At 39.6% G+C, this 20,307-nt stretch overlaps 1 pseudogene; it reads left to right on the top strand.

Moving 5' to 3' along the window:
* The first annotated feature begins 2,690 nt into the window (after window positions 1-2,690).
* Window positions 2,691-20,307, top strand: part of LOC143387555 (eukaryotic translation initiation factor 5 pseudogene) — a 31,844-nt pseudogene continuing 14,227 nt past the window's right edge.

Here is a 20,307-nt window from a genome sequence, read left to right as displayed (position 1 = left end):
ACTCAGAACTGCTGCCTCAGGTTCATTGGAAAATAAAAAAAACAATTCCTTCATGTCACATAGATGCAGACCCAGCTTTGATGGTCTCTCTACAAAGGAAGCTAAAGCTCCTAACAACAACATATATTTCAAGTGCCCAACCTCAAAGGCAGTTTCTCAAGAAGTCTTTCTGCCAACAGAGCTCCATGTTTCTGGAGTGTTTACCCTCTCCCTTACTTTTGGAAAATGCTCTACCACCTCCAAACTTGTGAAAACCAGAGTATATTCCACTTTTCTCACCTTTCTCCTCTAATTGTGTCTTACTTGGGGCGAAGGTAATGTCAAGGCATTGTTGTGGATAAGAGTTGGAAGATTTTTTTGTAGCACATATTTGCATACACATTGGATTCTTTTTCTAATTTTCCATTCAAAATACTGAATTCCTGACACTAAATCATACCCTACTAGACTCTGACTACTAATCCTAATATGATGGAGAAAAATAACTCAAGCAGAATAGAAATCCATGCAGTTCAGAGAAGGCATGGTGTATAGTTTGACTTGACTTTTGCATTATATAGGGTAGGAGTTATAAATCTAGTCAATTTTTTGTTGACATAGTTCTCCATGTGTTTTTAAATTTAACAAATATGTGAATTCCTTTCTCCGTTTGTCTGTAGCCTTTTCATCACATGTATTTTTATATGCACATATAGAATCCTACCTGGTATCACATGTACATTTTTGTGAGGTAGCTGACTTGGCAGACACAAATCATGAGAAGAGATCATTCCTCCTAAACGCTGTTGGAACTGAAAATTCAACCTATGGGGGAGTTTCGTACTTGAACAACATTATACACAAATCCGTGTTCAGTAAATTAAATATTTTTGGATCTGTGGACGATATATATTTCAACATGAATTTCGCTTGGCATATATATTGCTACTTTTTAATTTCTCTGTGTGTATATTTTGTGTGTGTGTGTGTGTGTGTGCGTGTATCTATATATATATATATATATATATATATATATATATATATATATATACACTCTACAGATTTTTCAAATTTGAAATATATGTGTCTTATTTTACACTCCCTAAATTCATTCATATTCATGTATGTGGATTTATAATCAACTTTTCACAAGATGATTCTCAGAAATATTCATCCACCTGAAATACATATTGGATTTCTAGTACTGACAACTAACATCAGTGAATGGTGCATACAAATCCTAACATTTCTACAGTAACTGACCCAGTTTAACATCAATCCAAGTAGATTTCTATGGGATATTATGTATATTTTTTGAGAGAGAGAGAGAGAGAGAGAGAGAGAGAGAGAGAGAGAGAGAGAGAGAATTTTTTATTATTTATTTTTTAGTTATTGGCGGACACAACATCTTTGTTTTGTATGTGGTGCTGAGAATCGAACCCGGGCCGCACGCATGCCAGGCGAGCGCGCTACCGCGTGAGCCACATCCCCAGCCCCATGATGTATATTTTTACGTTCATTTTCATTCAACACTGGTACATTATTATTTCTTCAGTTTCTGCACATCATAGAATGTGTATTTTATCCACAAGTTAGCAAAGTCATGTGCATTTGTTTCACTTTCAATCACTTCCTACTTCAGAACACATGTATTCCTTTATGTTTCTTCACTGGTCTTTTCATGAGACTTCTTTCCAAACACATTATTTTCCATTTCCATACTAATTTTGAAGAAAAACTCACACACACTTCATGATAAAACATATCCCTAATGTTACCATTAGATGTATAACTCATTAGAATGAATGATTCTATATCAATATAAGATTTCTTATATATTTTCCGACATCAATTCAATGCATTATTTAAAGTGGAACCAGTTATATTATTTATTCACAGTACTGTCAATTCATGCATTACTTCTATATTCATAGACACAGGGTACACCTCTTTGTTCCCCCAATACTAATTTATACGTCTTCAAAATATTGCTCCCAGAAATGGTGGAAAAAATATTCATGTCACCTGATGTACATATACATTTTATCACAGTAATATTCTGAACACAAAATGCAAAAGTCACACTTATGATTGTACCAAAGGCTAAATAGAAAGTGAACCTGGATTACTAAAAACATCCATGTCCAGGTTGCCTAATGCTCTCAAATGTCAATCCTATTTGTGACTACATATTTGTTTCTTCTTAAGATTATATATTGAAACTCAACCCTGTTGATAGTGTCTAATCCAATCACTCACTTTATACTTTGCCTGATTTTGTAATGTCTCTATTGATATCTGCTTACCTACATATTTTCCCAAGTTCATCATTGTTACTGACACTTCACATATGCTGACATTTACATTCACTCTCTAACCGAAACCCTATTGCTAAAGAACTTTTGGTCCAAATCGTATACTCACTCTTCTTCCTAAACCTACCTACTATATTCGTAATCCTTCCGACTATACCTTTTTGACTTGATGTTCTCTTCTATATTCAATCATCCAAATAAAGGTCAGGCGAGCATCGGAAGAAGAGACCACCAAATATCTATCTCATGCAGTAGCAAAGGGTGTATTGGGGGTCCAGAATGCTGGAGCTCAGAGCTCACTTGAATAGAGCAGAGAGTCCTGAGAATAGCTTAAGCAGAGCTTATATACTTTCCTTTGAGAGCGCAGGGAGGGAAGTTTTTGATGTGTCACGGCGAATGGGTAGTTTGCGTGCAACCGGGTGAGGGAGTACATTCTGCAGTATGGCAATTAGGGACAGCACATTCTGGGAACAAGATTGGCAAACATTTCTCAAGATTTCAACAGTGTTTTGTTTAGCGTACAGAAAAACAGAAAGTGACAAGTACATATTTTTTTTATCTTTCATTCACCACGTCTTCTTCTGGCTACTTTTAATCATAAAAGTGATCATGGGGGGTGTCACATTCTATTTCTGCTAGTGGGGTATTACCATAAGTTTAACTTGTCCAATTTGTGCTTGGAGAGAAGAAATTACATGGTTGAGCAAACAGGGTTTTGTAGTTAGCAATAATATGAGGATTATTATTGGACTGGCCAGGGTTGATAAATGCGTAATTAACCAGGGGGACTGTGTGAACCAAGACTCAAACCACCCTTTTTGGGCCTCTGTCTCTCGTTGACACTATTCAATTCATCTTTTTAATTTACTCATAGATTTTTTTACAACTCCAGTATTGTCGGCATACACACAATATTCTTCCATCAATGCAGAACAAAGGCCCTCTTTTCTCATGAAGTGGAGGTCCAAACCTCGACTGTTTTGTTAAACAACTTCACAGAGAGAGGTTAAAGATTCCTGCAAAGCTGTGATGGAGGTTTCTAATATCTTTAAGTTTTGGTCTATTGCTGTTTCTATTTGGGTCATTTGTTTTGTCCCATGGACCAAGGCAGTGGTTCTTGTGCCCACCCCTTCAGCAACTCATATTCCTAATAGGATGGCTAAAGTGAGGGATATATGTTCCCAGTGGAACCAGGTTTTATGCCCCCCTATTTGATCTTCATGAGTCATGATAGAGCACTCTGGGAAACATCTGCACCATTACACAATTAATCACATCTGTTGACCATTTCATGAAAACATAAGCAATGTTTAAGTATATAGAATTATGCTGTTGTAGGGACAGACAAAACAAGGCACCTAAGATAGTACCAAAGACAGGGAAACAGTCCTATTTTGTTGCAACCAGATTTAGGGGGCATTACTTCTGTTGTAATCAATTAATCCCCTGATACCCAAGTTTAGGTAGTTTCAGAATTTTGTATCCAACATGTAAGCAAAGGGGCTCAGAAGTTCACAGCCTGCAGAAGTTTACAAAAAGCAGATTTTTTTCTGTTTCTTTCCCCTGTTCTGGGCAAGTTAACTTTTCAAGGACACCTGGGTGAGGAAGAGCTTTTTATTCCCTTTATTGTTTCCCACTGCCATCTCTTACCATGGAGCCCAGTTAGTATCTTCTTTATCTTACAATTGTAGCCATCTCTGTGAAGCCCCAGCTCAAGGCTAGAGGCCTTCTTCACATATTTTGTGAAAAACTAGTAAGGGGGTGTCTTGCTTAGTAGTGCTGATTTTTTTTTAGACAGTTGCCTAGTAGAACAGGGCAACATGACAAGAGGAAGTTTACCTACATTGAACTCATTTATAGGGACTCTTTTGCTGAAAGTCCTAAAGTCAGCCGTGGTGAAGATTTCTGGAGAAGGTCAGTTAAGACTTTTCTGTGGGCCTGGTACAGAGGGGGAAGACGGGGAACGCGTGGCTGTGAGCAGCTCCATGTATCTGAGAATGAGGTAGGAGAGATGTAAAACAATAATGGGAAAGGGGTTTGGGATTTTCCTAGCAACAAATCTTGAGCAGTGGAACAGGTAGAGCAGAGGGGAAGACGGAAGGTAGTATCCCAAAAAGCCTGTGAGGGACTTTAAATTCTTCGTAACCTGTTTTCAGTGATGACAAAGCAACTTTAAAGGCCATTTTCATTACATCTTGGATAGGGGTCTGAGGGCTCTCCTCAGCTGGTTTGAGCTTTGGGTTAGCTGGTAAGAGGACCTGGTGGGACCTGGTGCAGGCACTGACAGGAGAAGAGAGGAGTGAGGGAATTGTGGGGTAGCTCAGTACCTGCTCCCTCAGCAAGGGGGCAATGGTCTGAGAACCGGCAGATGTTCGGCCTTTGGTCTAGTAATTGGAGCAAAGAAATCAGGTTGCTGATGTGGGAATAACAGCAGAGAGTCTGAAGCAGAAGGCTGCGTGTGAGGATCGATTGGAGAAGCATTGTTCAGGATGTGAGCAAAGGAGGGAAAAGGCCTACACGTAGGGGAATCTCCTTTCACCCTTTTCAGCACTTGTCGAAGTTAAAAAGGTCAGGAAGAATTTGAGGATCTAGAGACCCCTCTGGGGGCCATCAGTTTTTGTTGTCTAATTGGTAATATGGCTAATTCTGTGTACAGAATTTGATGAGGAGTTTGGGTTCAATCAGGCAGTCCCTGTATGCTCACATCCCCATGACTTACAGAAGAAGTCGGCTTTCCCCCCACACAGTCATGACTGTTTGTGGCTTTGATAGTCAGCCGGGCAAACATAGTAATCTAGGCTAGCCCACCTGCATCTGGCTCGCGTGTCCCTACATCCATAATATTTGTTTTCATTATCTATGGTATGGAAGGGATTTAATGGAATTTTAATGGGATCCTCTTCATCAGGGATATCCCAATAGGAAAGACCTATAGCCAGCTGACAAATGTCTGGGTGGAGAGATGGCCACCAGTTCCCTAAGTGGGCTGTATGTGAGATACAAATACTTTTTGTCCAGTAGTATTTGTGATCAGCCATTGCTGCTGAACGGGATGATGACGGTTAGGACTACTGGTGGTCAAGGGGAGAGTCTATAGCCTTATCCACACGGCGAATACACAATTTGAAAGGGTTACCAGGCTTTTCCAGTTTCCAGCCAGAGTCTGGACAGGGTGCAGGCTTGAGATGAGAGGTATGGATCCAGGAAGTGATTCTGTCTACCTTTACTTCTGTAGGTGTAATAAAGAGCACCTGCTATGGTCCTTTTCAGCGGGGTTCCAGGGATGACACCTGATGTCCACTTACGTAGACGAAGTCTCTTACTTGATATTGATGTTGAGTCCCCTCGTCCCCAGGTTGGTAGGCAGTGGCCATCTGGTTTCACAGGTATCCCTGAGTTCTTTCAAGAGCTTTAAGTCTGTCAATCAAGGGGGTGTCTAAGGGATCGTTAGGTCTTAGAGTTGGGGTTAGGTCCCTTACTGGAGGAGGGGGCACCATAGAGAATTTCATAGGGGGTGAGGTTACACAAAGAAACAGAGGGAGTATTTCTTGCATGAAACAGTGCATAAAGCAGGAGCATAGTCCAATCTTTTTTGCCAGTCTGTAAGTTTAATTTCTTTATGGTCTCGATAATGTTTCTATTCATTCTTTCTACCTGTCCTAAACTCTGGTGTCTATAAGCACAATGTAACTTCCAATTAATCCCCAGGGTCTTGGCTAACCCCTGACCTACCTGGGCCACGAATGCCAGTCCATTATCAGACCCTATTACTTTAGGCAGGCCGTACATTGGGAAAGTATCTTCCAGGATCTTCTTGACCACCATTTGCGCTGTTTCTTTTTTTTTTATTTCTTTTTTCTTTCTTTCTTTCTTTCTTTTTTTTTTTTTTTGATGGGGAAGGCTTCAATCTATCCTGAAAATGTATCTAAAAGACTTGGAGATATTTAAGTCCATAACTTGCTGGCTTAATTTCAGTAAAGTCAACTTCCCAGAATTGTCCTTGTCTGTTTCCTGCAGGAAGCTTGGAAGGGTAAGCATTAACCAATTGATGGACCCAACAGGCTTTTGTTACCCATTCAGTCATTACCTTTCGCTATGAGTCAGTTAGTGGAAAACTCTGTTCTTGATACTTCAGGAATGAATGCAGTTTGTTTGAACCAAGGTTAGTGAGTTGATGTATATTTTCTACTGATATATTTAGAGCCATGACTAAAGGAGCTTTTGCTGAAGGATTTAGAAATTCCACTTGGTAGCCTTCAGAACTAAAAGTTATTTTAGCCTGGAGCTTTGTGTGCAGATCTCTGCCCATCAATGTGGCCGGGCATTCATAGGTTACTAGGATGGAGTGATGGATTTTTCATTTCCCCTGGTCCAAGGTCCTCTTAGTTGTCCAAGCCTGATATTTACTGCCATTAGGCCCTTGAAATAGAGACCTTTTACTTGATAGAGGGCCAATTGGGGCCTTAAGGTCTGAGTATATTGCCCCTGTATCCATTTCAAAGTTTATTGGGGTCCCCTGACTTCAAAAATTACCCTGAGCTCGGGGAGAGGATCTGAGCCCCAACTTTCTTAGTCATCCTCCAGAGTCAGAATGTCTGGCTGGTGTGGCTGTCTCTTTCTAGGGCATTCTTTAGCCCAGTGTCCTTTTTCTTTTCAGTAGGCCCATTGATCTGAGGCTAGGGGTGGCCTCTAGTGTGGTCCCAGGTATCCCTTTCGGTCTCCATGTTTCTTAATTTCTGGCCTATTTTTTGTTGTGACCAGGACCTTAGTCAATGCCTTAGTCTGTCTTTTATTTCTTTTATTCTCCCTCCCTTTGCTCCCTTCTCTTCCTCAGTTTCTCTCTTATAGTATACCTTCTTGGCTTCTCTGACTAAATCTCTCAAAGTCATATCTTGTAATCCATCTAAGCATTGTAACTTTCCTTTAATATCCAGGGCAGCTTGCCCAATAAAGGCCATCGTGAAAGATGCCTTTTGATCCTCTGCCTGAGGATCGAAAGGAGTATATCTCCTATATGCCTCCATAATTCCCTCTAGAAACATAGAGGGAGATTCATCAGGCCTTTGAATAATCTCTCTTACCTTGGCCAAATTAGTTGGTCACCTAGCGGCCACTAAGATACCCGCTATTAGAGCCCGGCGATAAGTGGACAGTTGCTCCCTACCTTGAAAGTTGTTGGGGGTCCCAGTTTTGTCGGTTCAAGGAAAAGCCAGCTTTGAATATGTTGGGAAGTTGTTGTCCGTCACCCATCTAGTCCAAGGATATTTTTTTCTAGCTTGCAGGAGGATTGTCATTTGTTCCTCTGTCATGAAGAGCGTCCCTAGGAGGTGTGGGCAGTCATCCCAAGTAGGCTGGTGTGAAAACATTAATGAGTCAACCAGACCTGAGAGCCGGGTGGGGTCTTCGGTAAAAGGAGGATTGTTATTCTTCAAGTTTTATAGGTCTGAAAAGGCGTAAGGCCAGTACTGGTAGGCTTGCATTTTTACACCATTGCCATCGTCAATCATTGGCACATAGGGACTGAGGTGGAGCATCACGCGAGTTATAGGGTTTTCAATCATTTGCCGCTGGTGATGTCCTTTAGCCCGGCCAGCTTCCTCCAGGGTAGGAGGGGCTGTGTGTGCTGCAGGGGAGTTTTTTGGAGGGCGCTGGGATGGCTTAGCTTCCTCCAATGGTGGAAAGGCTGAGTCAGCAGCAGGGAAATCACTTAGAGGGTGTTGGGGGTTGGGGTACAAGGGGAGGGGATAAAGAGGGGAAGGAGAGTCCAGTAGAGTCAAATCTTGTGACTGAGGGAAAACAGAGGGTAGAGGAGGAGGAAGAGCAGAGGGTTTGAGAGATCATGGGGGAAAGAGAAAGAGCGGGGGCACGGGTAAGAAAAGGCTTCACCAATGGAGGAGGAGATTTGCAGAGGTCCTGCCAAGTTAAGATATATGGCTGTTGATTTGGATGGCTAAGTGTCCCTGGCTGAAAGACTATATCTCTGACTTTTTAAATTAGCGGAATTAGAAAGATTCTTCTAGGGGCCATCTGAATCCAAAGGTGGGCCATTCTGAGGCACAGAGAACCTGCCAGGTCCAGGGTTTTACTGAAAAAGAAAGATTCTGAGCCCTTAAGCAGACTTTGGTGCAGTGATCAAGGGTCAGAGACAGAGGCATTGAAGTGCTCTGTCCCATAATGAATGATACACAAACAGTAAAAGCAACAACACATGACACAGACTAGACAAGACAATAAAGACAGAAAATGGATGTCCAATACTGAGACCAGGACTGAATAGCCAACAAAACCCGATGGGCTGGCAATACCGAGTCTGAAACAAAATATCAATGAGTCAAAGAGACTATTGTTCCTCGATTTCCCGAGTCCTCTGTGGCGTCCCCCAGGGATGTGGCCTGTGGCTCTGTGACACAACTGTCAGCCACCCTCGGAAAGAGCTCATGCTCTTCATCGACAGCCATTTTGCCAAGCCCTAACCTGATACCTGAAACCAGATAGAATCACCTTACTTACCCTGAGAGGAGCCCTTTGGGGTCTCTTGTCTACCGCTGCCAGATCTCGGTGGAACCACCATATGAAAGGTCGGGCGAGAATCGGCGAAAGAGACCACCAAGAGACTGTCTCATGCAAAAGCAAAGGGTTAATTCGGGGTCCAGCATTCTGGGCCTCAGAGCTCACTTGATTAGAGCAGAGAGCCCAGAGAAGAGCTTAAGCAGAGCTTATATACTTTCCTTTGAGAGCGCACGGAGGGAAGTTTATTGATGGGTCTGGGCGAGTGAGCGGTTTGCGTGCACCCGGGTGAGGGAGTAAATTCTGCAGTTGGGCAGTTGGGGAGAGCACATTCTGGAAACAAGTTTAGCAAACAGTTCTCAAGATTTCAACAGTGTTTTATTGAACATACAGAAAAACAGGAAGTGACAAGTACTTATTTTACTAACCTTTCCCTACGGACTATACTTTGCCAGATTTCCTAACGTCTTTATTTATATGTGCTTTCCTACATATTTTCCAGAGATCATCATTGTTACTAACTCTTCACATGTGCTGACATTTACATTCACTGTATACCTGAAACCCTATAGCTAAAGAACTTTTGTTCCAAATCCTATACTCACTCTCCTTTCTAAACCTAACAAATATCTTCCTAATCTTAATGACTATCCCTTTTTGACTGGATGTTCTGTTTGACAATCAATCATCCAAGGTACAAGGTCCTATGCCAGACCTGCCACTGACCGGAAGAAGCAGCCCAGGTGTCCGCGGGTGTGGTAGATACGTCTCATCAATTGGAGGAGGTGCAGAGCAGAGCCGCCACCTGGGCCTGCAAGGTACGCAGACCTGCGACCGACAGGCAGAACAGGCCCTGGATGGTAGACAGATCACCCCAATTGGAGGAGTAGCACAGCCGCCGAACGCTCCAGCAATGGAGACTTTTCCACTACACAAGAGCAATATAAATATATAGGGGGAAAATTTCAAAAACATAACAGTTTCACCAAGCAGAAAGTAACGCAAGCAGTATGAAAAGACAAGGAAAGAAAGGACCACAAGCAACGCAGTTTAACTCAACTTTAGAAGAGGTAGTAGCTGCAGCAGATGGAATGTCAGCTAAAGAATTCAGGATATACATGCTTCAGATGATCTGGAGTCTCAAGGAAGAAATTAGACAGCAAAATCATACAATGAAAGATCACTTTGACAATGAATTACATAAAAAATCAAGTATCCAAAGATCAACTCTACAGGGAGATAGAGGTTATAAAAAACAAACAAACAGAAATCCTAGAAATGCAGGAAGCAATAAACCAACTTAAAAACTCAATTGAGAATACTACCAATAGAGTAGAAAACTTAGAAGATAGAACATCAGACAATGAAGACAAAGTATTTCAACTTGAAAAGAACATAGACAGAATAGCAAGACTGTTAAGAAACCATGAGCAGAACATCCAAGAAATATGAGAAAACATAAAGAGACCAAAGTTAAGAGTCACTGGGATACAGGAAGGTATAGAGGTCCAAACCAAAGGAATGAGCAATCTATTCAATGAAATAATAAGAGAAAACTTCCCAGACTTGAAGAATGAGACAGAATCCCAAATCCTAGAAGCCTACAGGATGCTGAATGTGCAAAATCATAAGAGATCCACACCTAGACACATTATAATGAAGATGCCCCACATACAGAATAAGGAGAGAATTTTAAAAACTACAAGAGAAAGGAAGTAGATTACATTTAGGGGTAAACCAATCAGGATAACAGCTGATCATTCAACACAGACTCTGAAAGCTAGATGATCCTGGAATAACATATTTCAAACACTGAAAGAAAATTCCAATCAAGAATCATGTATCTGCGAAATTAAGCTTCAGGATGGAAGATGAAATTAAAACCTTCCTTTATAAACAAAAGTTAAAAAAATTTGCAGCTAGAAAACCATCTCTTCAAAACATCCTCGCCAAAACATTTCAGGAAGAGGAAATAAAAAATAAAAATGAAAACCAACAGTGGGAGGTAGGATAGTAAAGGGGGGAAAATAATCAAGGAGGAAAACAAACCATGTTTAGTAACATAAAAAAACAAATATGGCTGGAAGAACAACACATATCTCAATAATATCCCTAAATGTTAATGGCTTAAGCTCACCAATTAAGAGACACAGGCTACTAGAATGGATCACAAGACAAGAACCAACAATATGCCGCCTAAATTAGACACATTTGTTAGGAAAATACATACATAGACTGAAGGTGCAAGGTTTAAAAAATCATATCAGTCATATGGACTTCGGAAACAAGCAGGAGTGTCCAAACTCATATCAAATAAAATAGATTTTGAGCCAAAGTTAATCAAAAGGGATAAAGAAGGACACTACATACTGCTCAAGGAAACCATACACCAACAAGACATAACAATCATAAATATATATGCCCCAAACAATGGTGCAGCTATGTTCATCAAACAAACTCTTCTCAATATCAAGAGTCTAATAGACCACCATACAATAATCATGGGAGACTTCAACACACCTCTCTCACCACTGGACAGATCTTCCAAACAAAAGTTGAATAAGGAAACTATAGAGCTCAATAACACAATTAATAACCTAGACTTAATTGACATATATAGAATATACCACCCAACATCAAGCAGGTACACTTTTTTCTCAGCAGCACATGTATTCTTCTCAAAAATCGATCATATATTATGTCACAGGGCAACGCTTAGACAATATAAAGGAGTAGAGATAATACCAGGCATCTTATCTGATCATAATGGAATGAAACTAAAATCAACGATAAAAGAAAAAAGGAAAAATCATTCATCACTTGTAGAAATAACAATAGGTTACTGAATGATCAATGGGTTATAGAAGATCAAGGAGAAAATTAAAAAAAAATTCTTAGAGATAAATTAAAACACAGACAGAACATATCGGAATCAATGGGACACATTGAAAGCAGTTCTAAAAGGAAAATTCAATGCTTGGAGTTAATTCCTAAGAAAAATAAAAAAAAACAACAAATAAATGTTCTCATACTTCATCTCAAAATCCTAGAAAAAGAAGAGCAAAACAACAGCAAAAGAAGTAGAAGGCAAGAAATAATCAAAATCAGAGTTGAAATTAATGAAATTGAAACAAAAGAAACAATTGAAAAAATTGACAAAACTAAAAGTTGGTTCTTTGAAAAAATAAATAAATTCGACAGACCCTTAGCCATGCTAGCGAAGAGCAGAAGAGAGAGAACTCAAATTACTAGCATACGGATTAAAAAGGCAATATCACAAGAGACAATTCAGAAATACGGAAGATAATGAGAAATTATTTTGAATTCTTATACTCCAATAAAATAGTAGAAGTGAAGACATCGATAAATTTCTTAAGTCATATGATCTGCCCAGATTGAGACAGGAGGATATACACAACCTAAACAGACCAATATCAATTGAGGAAATAGAAGAAACCATCAAAAGACTACCAACTAAGAAAAGCCCAGGACCGTATGGGTATAGAGCAGAGTTTTACAAAACCTTTAAAGAGGAACTAATACCAATACTTTTCAAGCTATTTCAGGAAAAATGCAAAAATCCTAAATAAAATTCTGGTGAATAGGATATGAAAACATATCAAAAAAATTGTGCACCATGATCAAGGGATGCAAGGCTTGTTCAATATACGGAAATCAATAAATGTTATTCATCACATCAATAGACTTAAAAATAAGAACCATATGATCATCTCGATAGAGGCAGAAAAAGCATTCAACAAAGTACAGCATCCCTTTATGTTCAAAACTCTAGAAAAACTAGCAATAACAGGAACACACCTCAATATTGTAAAAGCAATCTATTCTAAGCCTCAGGCTGGGATCATTCTGAATGGAGAAAAATTGAAGGCATTCCCTGTAAAATCTGGAACAAGACAGGGATGCCCTCTCTCACCACTTCTGTTCAACATAGTTCTCGAAACACTGGCCAGAGCAATTAGAAAGACAAAAGAAATTAAAGGCATAAAATTAGGAAAAGAAGAACTTAAATTATCACTATTTGCAGATAACATGATTCTATGCCTAGCAGACCCAAAAGGGTCTACAAAAGAACTATTAGAGCTAATAAATGAATTCAGCAAAGTGGCAGGATAGAAAATCAACACGCATAATTCAAAGGCATTTCTGTATATCAGCGAAAAATCCTCTGAAATGGAAATGAGGACAACCACCCCATTCACAATATCCTCAAAAAAAAAAAAAAAACTTGGGAATCAACCTAACAAAAGAGGTGAAATATTATACCATGAAAACTACAGAACCCTAAAGAGAGAAATAGAAGAAGATCTTAGAAGTTGGAAAAATATACCCTGTTAATGGATAGGCAGAACTAACATCATCAAAATGGAGATATTACCAAAAGTTCTCTATAGGTTTAATGCAATGCCAATCAAAATCCCAACGGCATTTCTTGTAGAAATAGAGAAAGCAATCATGAAATTCAAATGGAAAAATTAATGACCCAGAAGAGCACAAACAATGCTAAGCAGGAAGTGTGAATCAGGTGGTAGAGCGATACCAGACTTCAAACTATACAACAGAGCAATCGTAACAAAAACAGCAGGGTACTGGTACCAAAACAGGCGGGTGTACCAATTGTACAGAATAGAGGACACAGAAACCAATCCACAAAACTAAAATTATCTTATATTTGATAAAGAGGTTAAAAGCATGCAATGAAAAAAGGATAGCATCTTCAACAAATGGTACTGGAAAAACTGGAATTCCATATGCAACAAAATGAATCTGAATCATTTTCTCTCACCATGCACAAAAGTTAACTCAAAATGGATCAAGAAGCTTGATATCAAATCAGAGACACGGCGTCTGATAGAAGAAAAATCTGGCTATGATCTACATACTGTGGGTTCGGGCTCCAAATTCCTCAATAGGACACCCATAGCACAACAGTTAATAACTATAATCAACAAATGGGACTTACTCAAACTAAAATTTTTTTCTCAGCAAAAGAAACAATAAGACATGTAAATAGGGAGCCTACATCCTGGGAACTAATCTTTACTCCTCACACTTCAGATAGAGCCATAATATCCAGAGTATACCAAGAATTCAAAAATTAGACAATAAGATAACAAATAATCCATTCAACAAATGGGCCAAGGACCTGAAGAGTCACTTCTCATATGAGGACATACAACCGATCAACAAGTACATGAAAAAATGCTCACCATCTCTAGCAATCAGAGAAATGCAAATAAACACCAACCTAAGATACCATCTCACTCCAGTAAGATTGGCAGCAATTATGAAGTCAAACAACAACAAGTGCTGGCGAGGATGTGGGGAAAAGAGTACACTTGTACATTGCTGGTGGGACTGCAAATTGGTGCAGCCAATTTGAAAAGCATTATGTAGATTTCCTGGAAAGCTGGGAATGGAACCACCATTTAACCCAGCTATTCCCCTTCTCGGTCTATTCCCTAAAAACCTAAAAAGAACATGCTACAGGGACACTGCTACATCGATGTTCATAGCAGCACAATTCACAATAGGAAGACTGTGTAACCAACTTATATTTCCTTCAATAGATGAATGGATAAAAAATGTGGCATTTATACACAATGGAGTATTACTCTGCATTTAAAAATGACAAAATCATATAATTTGCAGGGAAATAGATGGCATTAGAGCATATTATGCTAAGTGAAGCTAGCCAATCCCTAAAAACAAATGCCAAATGTCTTCTTTGATATAAGGAGAGTAACTAAGAACAGAGTATAGACTTAGAGCTTGAGAAAATTAACATTAAACAGGGATGAGAGGAGGGAAGGAAAGGGAGAGAGAAGGGAAATTGCATGGAAATAGAAGGAGACCCTCAGGGTTAACAAAATTACATACAAGAGGAAGTGAGGGGAAAGGGAAAAATAATAAAAGGGGGACAAATGAATTACAGTAGAGGGGTAGAGAAAGAAGAGAGGAGGGGAGGGGTGGGGAGGGGGGAGGGTAGAAGTTAGGAAAAGCAGCAGAATACAACAGACACTAGTATGGTAATATGTAAATCAATGGATGTGTAACTGATGTGATTCTGCAATCTGTATACGGGGTAAAAATGGGAGTTCATTACCCACTTGAATCAAAGTGTGGAGTATGATATATCAAGAACTATGTAATGTTTTGATCAACCATCAATAAAAATTAAAAAAAAAAAAAACTAACTTTGGTGAATGGTGCACACGAATCCTAATATTTCTACTGTAACTGACCCTGTTTAACATCAATGCAAGTAGATTCCTATGGGACATGATGTGTATTTTGATGTTCATTTTTATTCAACACTAATAAATTACTATTTCTTCAGTTTATTCATATCATATTATAATATTTAATCCACAAGTTAGCAAATTTATCGTCGTTTTTTTCAATTTCAATCACTTCCTGCTTCAGAACTCATGAATTCCTCGGTGTTCCTTGACTGGCCTTTCCATGAGACTTCTTTCCAAACACATTATTTTCGATTTCCATTATCACTTTTGAAGCAAAACTCACACAAACTTCATGATAAACCATACCCTAATATTAACATTAGGTGTATAACTGGTTGTCATGAATGATTGCATATCAATATAAGATTTCCTATATATTTTCAGATATCAATTCAATCCATTATTTAAAGTGGAACAAGTTATATTATTTATTGAAATTAAGGTCTATTCATGCATTATCTGTATATTCATAGAAACAGGGTACACCTCTTTTTACCCCCAATGCTAATTTATACGTCTTCAAAATACTGCTCCTAGAAATGGTGGAAGAAATAATCATGTCATCTGATCTACATATACATTTTATCACAGTAATATTCTGGAAACAAAATGCAAAGGTCCCACTTAGGATTGTACCAAAGCCTAAATAAAAAGTGAACATGGATTACTATCAACATCCATGTCCATGTTGCCTAATGCTCTCAAATGTCAATCCTATTGGTGACTACATATTTGTTTCTTCCTAAGATTATATATTCAAACTCAACCCTGTTGAAAATGTCTTATCTTATCACTCACTTTTTACTTTGCCTGATTTCCTAATGTCTCTATTGATATCTGCTTTCCTACAAATTTTCCCCAGTTCGTCATTGTGTCTGACTCTTCATATGTGCTGATATTTACATTCACTCTGTACCCGAAAAAATATTGCTAAAGAACTTTTGTTACATATCCTATACTAACTCTACTTGCTAAACCTAACTACTATTTTCCAAATGCTACCGACTATCCCTTTTGGCTGCATGTTCTCTTCCACATTCAATCATCCAAGTTTCAAATTCCTTTGCCATTGTATATAGATTTATTTGAGACCTCTGTGCAGATAGTAATTCAAAGCTAAATATCCGAAACAAGGGCCCAGTGCCCTTCTGGGATTCAAATCTTACTTTAATTTGTGTTTTCATACATATATTTAACCTCTATATTCTTATAAATATCGCAGGTTCTCAATACCATTATTCATCCAGCAGAATGATTCCTAACCCAAATTGAACATGATATTAACCCTAACCATACACTGTTCACTCAATCTAACTTTACAGAAGAGCAGGGACAGATTTGTTCTTACAATACAGGAATGTAGGGAATCCTCCACCTGTTGAGAACCTCAAAGTTCCATGCAGAAATGATTCTTTGAGAAGATGTAGGCAGAAATTAAGGACCTGAGAGACAAAAGGCCATTTTCCATGGCAAACAACCTGGTCAGGATGAAGGGTTGTGTCTGAATCAGCCTCTCTATTCTTAATGTAGAGAAGATGGACCAAACCAGGTTTGTGTGGAGAGCCGATCCCGGGTGCCTAAGGTTGATATACCATTCTAAGTTGTGAAAGTGTCAAAGGAAGTAGGGGTAGCCTCCATCTCATGGGATCCTTGGAAGCAACTGTTAGCACAAAGTGGTTGACAAGGCAGTGACCTCATTCAGTTCTTGAAGAAAGTGACCTATCTCACTTCCTTCTTGATGGAACTTTCTGAACTTGAAATCCAGGAGGCCAGGCACCCAGATCCAGTCCCAGTCCCAGTCCCAGTGGTTTCATTTGTTTGGAATCACCAAGGACAGAGTCAGTCTTCTTGGTACCGACTGATGTGAAGATGGCCAAATGCAGGAAAGATCTGAAGAGGAGCCTTTCCTGACTAAGAAGGTAATGGCTCACCGCTGCCTCCTGACTGCTTCACAGAGTTGGACAAGGAGACCAGATCTGAGACAGGACAGACCATTACCGGGGAACATAGTATGGTCCACCAGTCAGAGGAAACTCCGGACAGTCGTAGCCCTACTTGGGGTAAGGTGGTGCCTTTGTGAGTGTGGGTGTGTGGTTTTGTCTCTGTTCTGAGAATAGGTAGGAAAGGAGGTTTGTTTGGTTTGCAGTGAACTGTTCCTAGTAAGTCGTTTTACAAGGTGAGTGTTTCTATGTCTGTGTATCCCACTGTGTCCGTGGTTTTATACATTAGAAAAGAGAATGCATCAATGGATGTGTCCTCTCTAGTAGAAAGCTTCCCAGCATTCATCCTGCCCAATTTATGAATGGAGTGCGGTTTCCATATGGATGGGCAACACCTACTACCTGTCTAAGACCCTGTTTTCTTCCTAATTTCTGACCACTCTCCAGAATCGGCTCTTGGTTTTGTGTGCAAGGTATGTACCACCTCCAATCTCTGTGACATGGCCATGTACTGGATACCTGAAAGGAATGGCCAGCATTTCAGAAAACTCAGATATCAGTGCGACCAGGAAAGTCTCTGTGGAGAAAACCTGCTTTGGGCCTTTTGCTAACCTATTGTTCTGTTGCCCTGAATATCAGGATGTCTTTGCCTCAGGCCACTTCTTTTGGAAGCCTGAAGAAAACAGTTTTCAAATGGAAATGAATGGGCATCACCAGTGTCTCTTTGCTTAATTGCTTTGCAAAGGGATGTGTCTGAATCAGCCTCTTGGCCCTGTGTGAGACTGTGGCTTAGATTCTCAACACCTGATGGATCTAAAGAAAGATCCCATGTGTGCATCCAAAAGCAAAATTGCAAAAAGTTCACTCATTGTGAATGAATTCTCTTACCTTCGTCTGTTAGGATCCTGACCTCCATCAAGTGAGAATGGGGATCCTTTGGGCCAAATGAGTTCTTCAAATCTCAGCAGAGGTGCTTGGGTTTCCTCATGACTCAAATTCACATAAAGAATCTAAACCGTAGAGTCAGAAGGCCTCAAATTGGAAAAGCCGAGCAGTATTAACGGCAGGCCTATTTGATCACTCCTGGTTTACAGGAAGTGTGTCCAGGCCACCTTGACGTTAGGCAAATGAGGGGAACAGGAGCTTATTTTGGACACTGTCTTGGGCTGTGCCCTTCATGGAAAACTCCACACAGAATTTATGAGGAGTGTCTATATGGAAGAAGATGAGGAACATGTGGTAACGTTTTGGTTTTAGTTGTGGTCATTTGTGTGGCGGTTGGAAGAGATGACTGGGTCCACCTGGGCTTGAACTCTGGTGTGATTCCCCTTAGAGACTGAGTTCTGAAACTGATCTCAGAGAATTATTGCCATGAATTGTGTTGTGATTTTAGGAGGCCACGTATGAGAGTCGCCCATGGAACCTGAGATCTAGGCCCAGGTTGGATTTCAAAAGAACACTGGGAATCTCAGCCCAGATATTACATGAAATTATTCTTAAAGATTTGGCAGCCATATTTGAGTTTCAAAACACATATGGACCTCACATTGTATATCTCAATGGGCCTGGCTTCATGTGATGTTTTGGCCACTCTTAGGAAAGCCTTGCCTGTGAGAGTGCTCCAGAGCTTTCATAGAAATTAGCTCTTCACCATTTAATGGTTCCTGAATTAATTGAATCCCTCAGAGCCTCAAACTTCATCCGTGAAAAATGGCTAGAAAATTACCATGAAATTTTTGATATTTCCATGATCAGATGGCACTGGAGAACCTTTGGAAGTCCTGTTTCTGATCCTGATTATACCAGACACTGCCTTGATTGACTGTGTTTCATGAAAATGGTGTGGAACAGATATACCAGTAAGTTGGAGCCTGGTGAGTAGTTGGCCTTAAGCAGTGGTACACAATTGTGTGATAAAATATCTGTGGTGGGGCCATGTGGATCTGCCATTGGCTTCCAAATGGCTTGTTACTGACATGGTGCAGCCAGCAGACACATATATGTAAAGGCGTCTTGTTATATGGAAAGGATTCTGTGCAATGTTCAGAATAATGTTGCTATTCTAATGGGGGCAATCTATGTGGGATAGAACCTTGGTTGGTTCATTCTCCTGCAGACCCTGACTCACCACACCTTAAAGAACTCCCTCCACCACTGTAATTCATTTTAACTCCTTGTATTTCGTGAAGCAAATACCAAACTCTCAGTGGAGGAGCGAGAAACACCACGAAAAGTGGAGGATGACCAAGGGGCTTCAGAGTCCACACTGAGAGACACTCAGACCCCAGTGGCCATAGTTTACCTACAAAGAGAGAATTCAGCACTGCTTCCTCATGTTCATTGGAAAATAAGAAACATGTCCTCCAGGTCACATAGATGCAGACCCAGCTTTGATGGTCTCTCTACAAAGGAACTAAATCTCCTGAAAACATCATATATTTCAAGTGCCCACCCTTAGAGGCAGTTTCTAAAACAAGTACTTAGGCCAACAGAGCTCCATGTTTGTGGAGTGTTTACCCTGTTCCTTACTTTTTCAAACTCCTCTACTACCTCCAAAGTTGTGAACTCCTGAGCATTTTCCATTCCTCATATATATTCACAGATTTTCTAACTCTTCTCCTCTAATTGTGTCTTTCTTGAAGAGAAGGTAATGTCAAGGCATTGTTCTGGATGAGAATGGAAAGATTTTTGTGTAGCACATATTTGCATACACATTGTATTCAATTACCTATTTACCATTAGATATACTGAATAACTGACATGAACACATTCCCTATTAGACTCTGACTACTAATTCTAATATGATGGAAAAAAATAACACAAACAGAATAGAAATACAAGCAGTTCAGAGGAGGCATGTTTTATAGTTGGAGTTGCCTTTTGCATGATATAGCGTAGCAGTTATAAATCTAGTCAATTATTTGTTGAAATAGTTCTCCATGTGTTTTTAAAGTTAACAAATAAGTGAATTCCTGTCCTTCTTTCTCTGTAGCCTATTTAGCACACGTATTTTTATATGCACATATTGAATCCTTCCAGGTACCACACGTACATTCTTGTGAGGTGGCTGACTTGGCAGTTACAAATTGGAAGAAGAGATCACTCCTCCTAAACACTGCTTGAACTGATTATTCAAATGTGAGTGAGATTCCTAGTTGAACAACATTATACATAAATCCATGTTCAGTAAAATACATATTTTTGTATCTGTGGATGATATATATTTCATGGTGAATTTCGTTTGCATATATATTGCTATTTTTAATGTCTCTGTGTGTGTGTGTGTGTGTGTATATATATATA

Source organism: Callospermophilus lateralis, unplaced genomic scaffold, assembly GCF_048772815.1.
Source record: "Callospermophilus lateralis isolate mCalLat2 unplaced genomic scaffold, mCalLat2.hap1 Scaffold_614, whole genome shotgun sequence".
In the NCBI taxonomy this organism is placed as follows: Eukaryota; Metazoa; Chordata; class Mammalia; order Rodentia; family Sciuridae; genus Callospermophilus; species Callospermophilus lateralis.
This window is presented reverse-complemented; position numbering and strand designations above follow the sequence as displayed.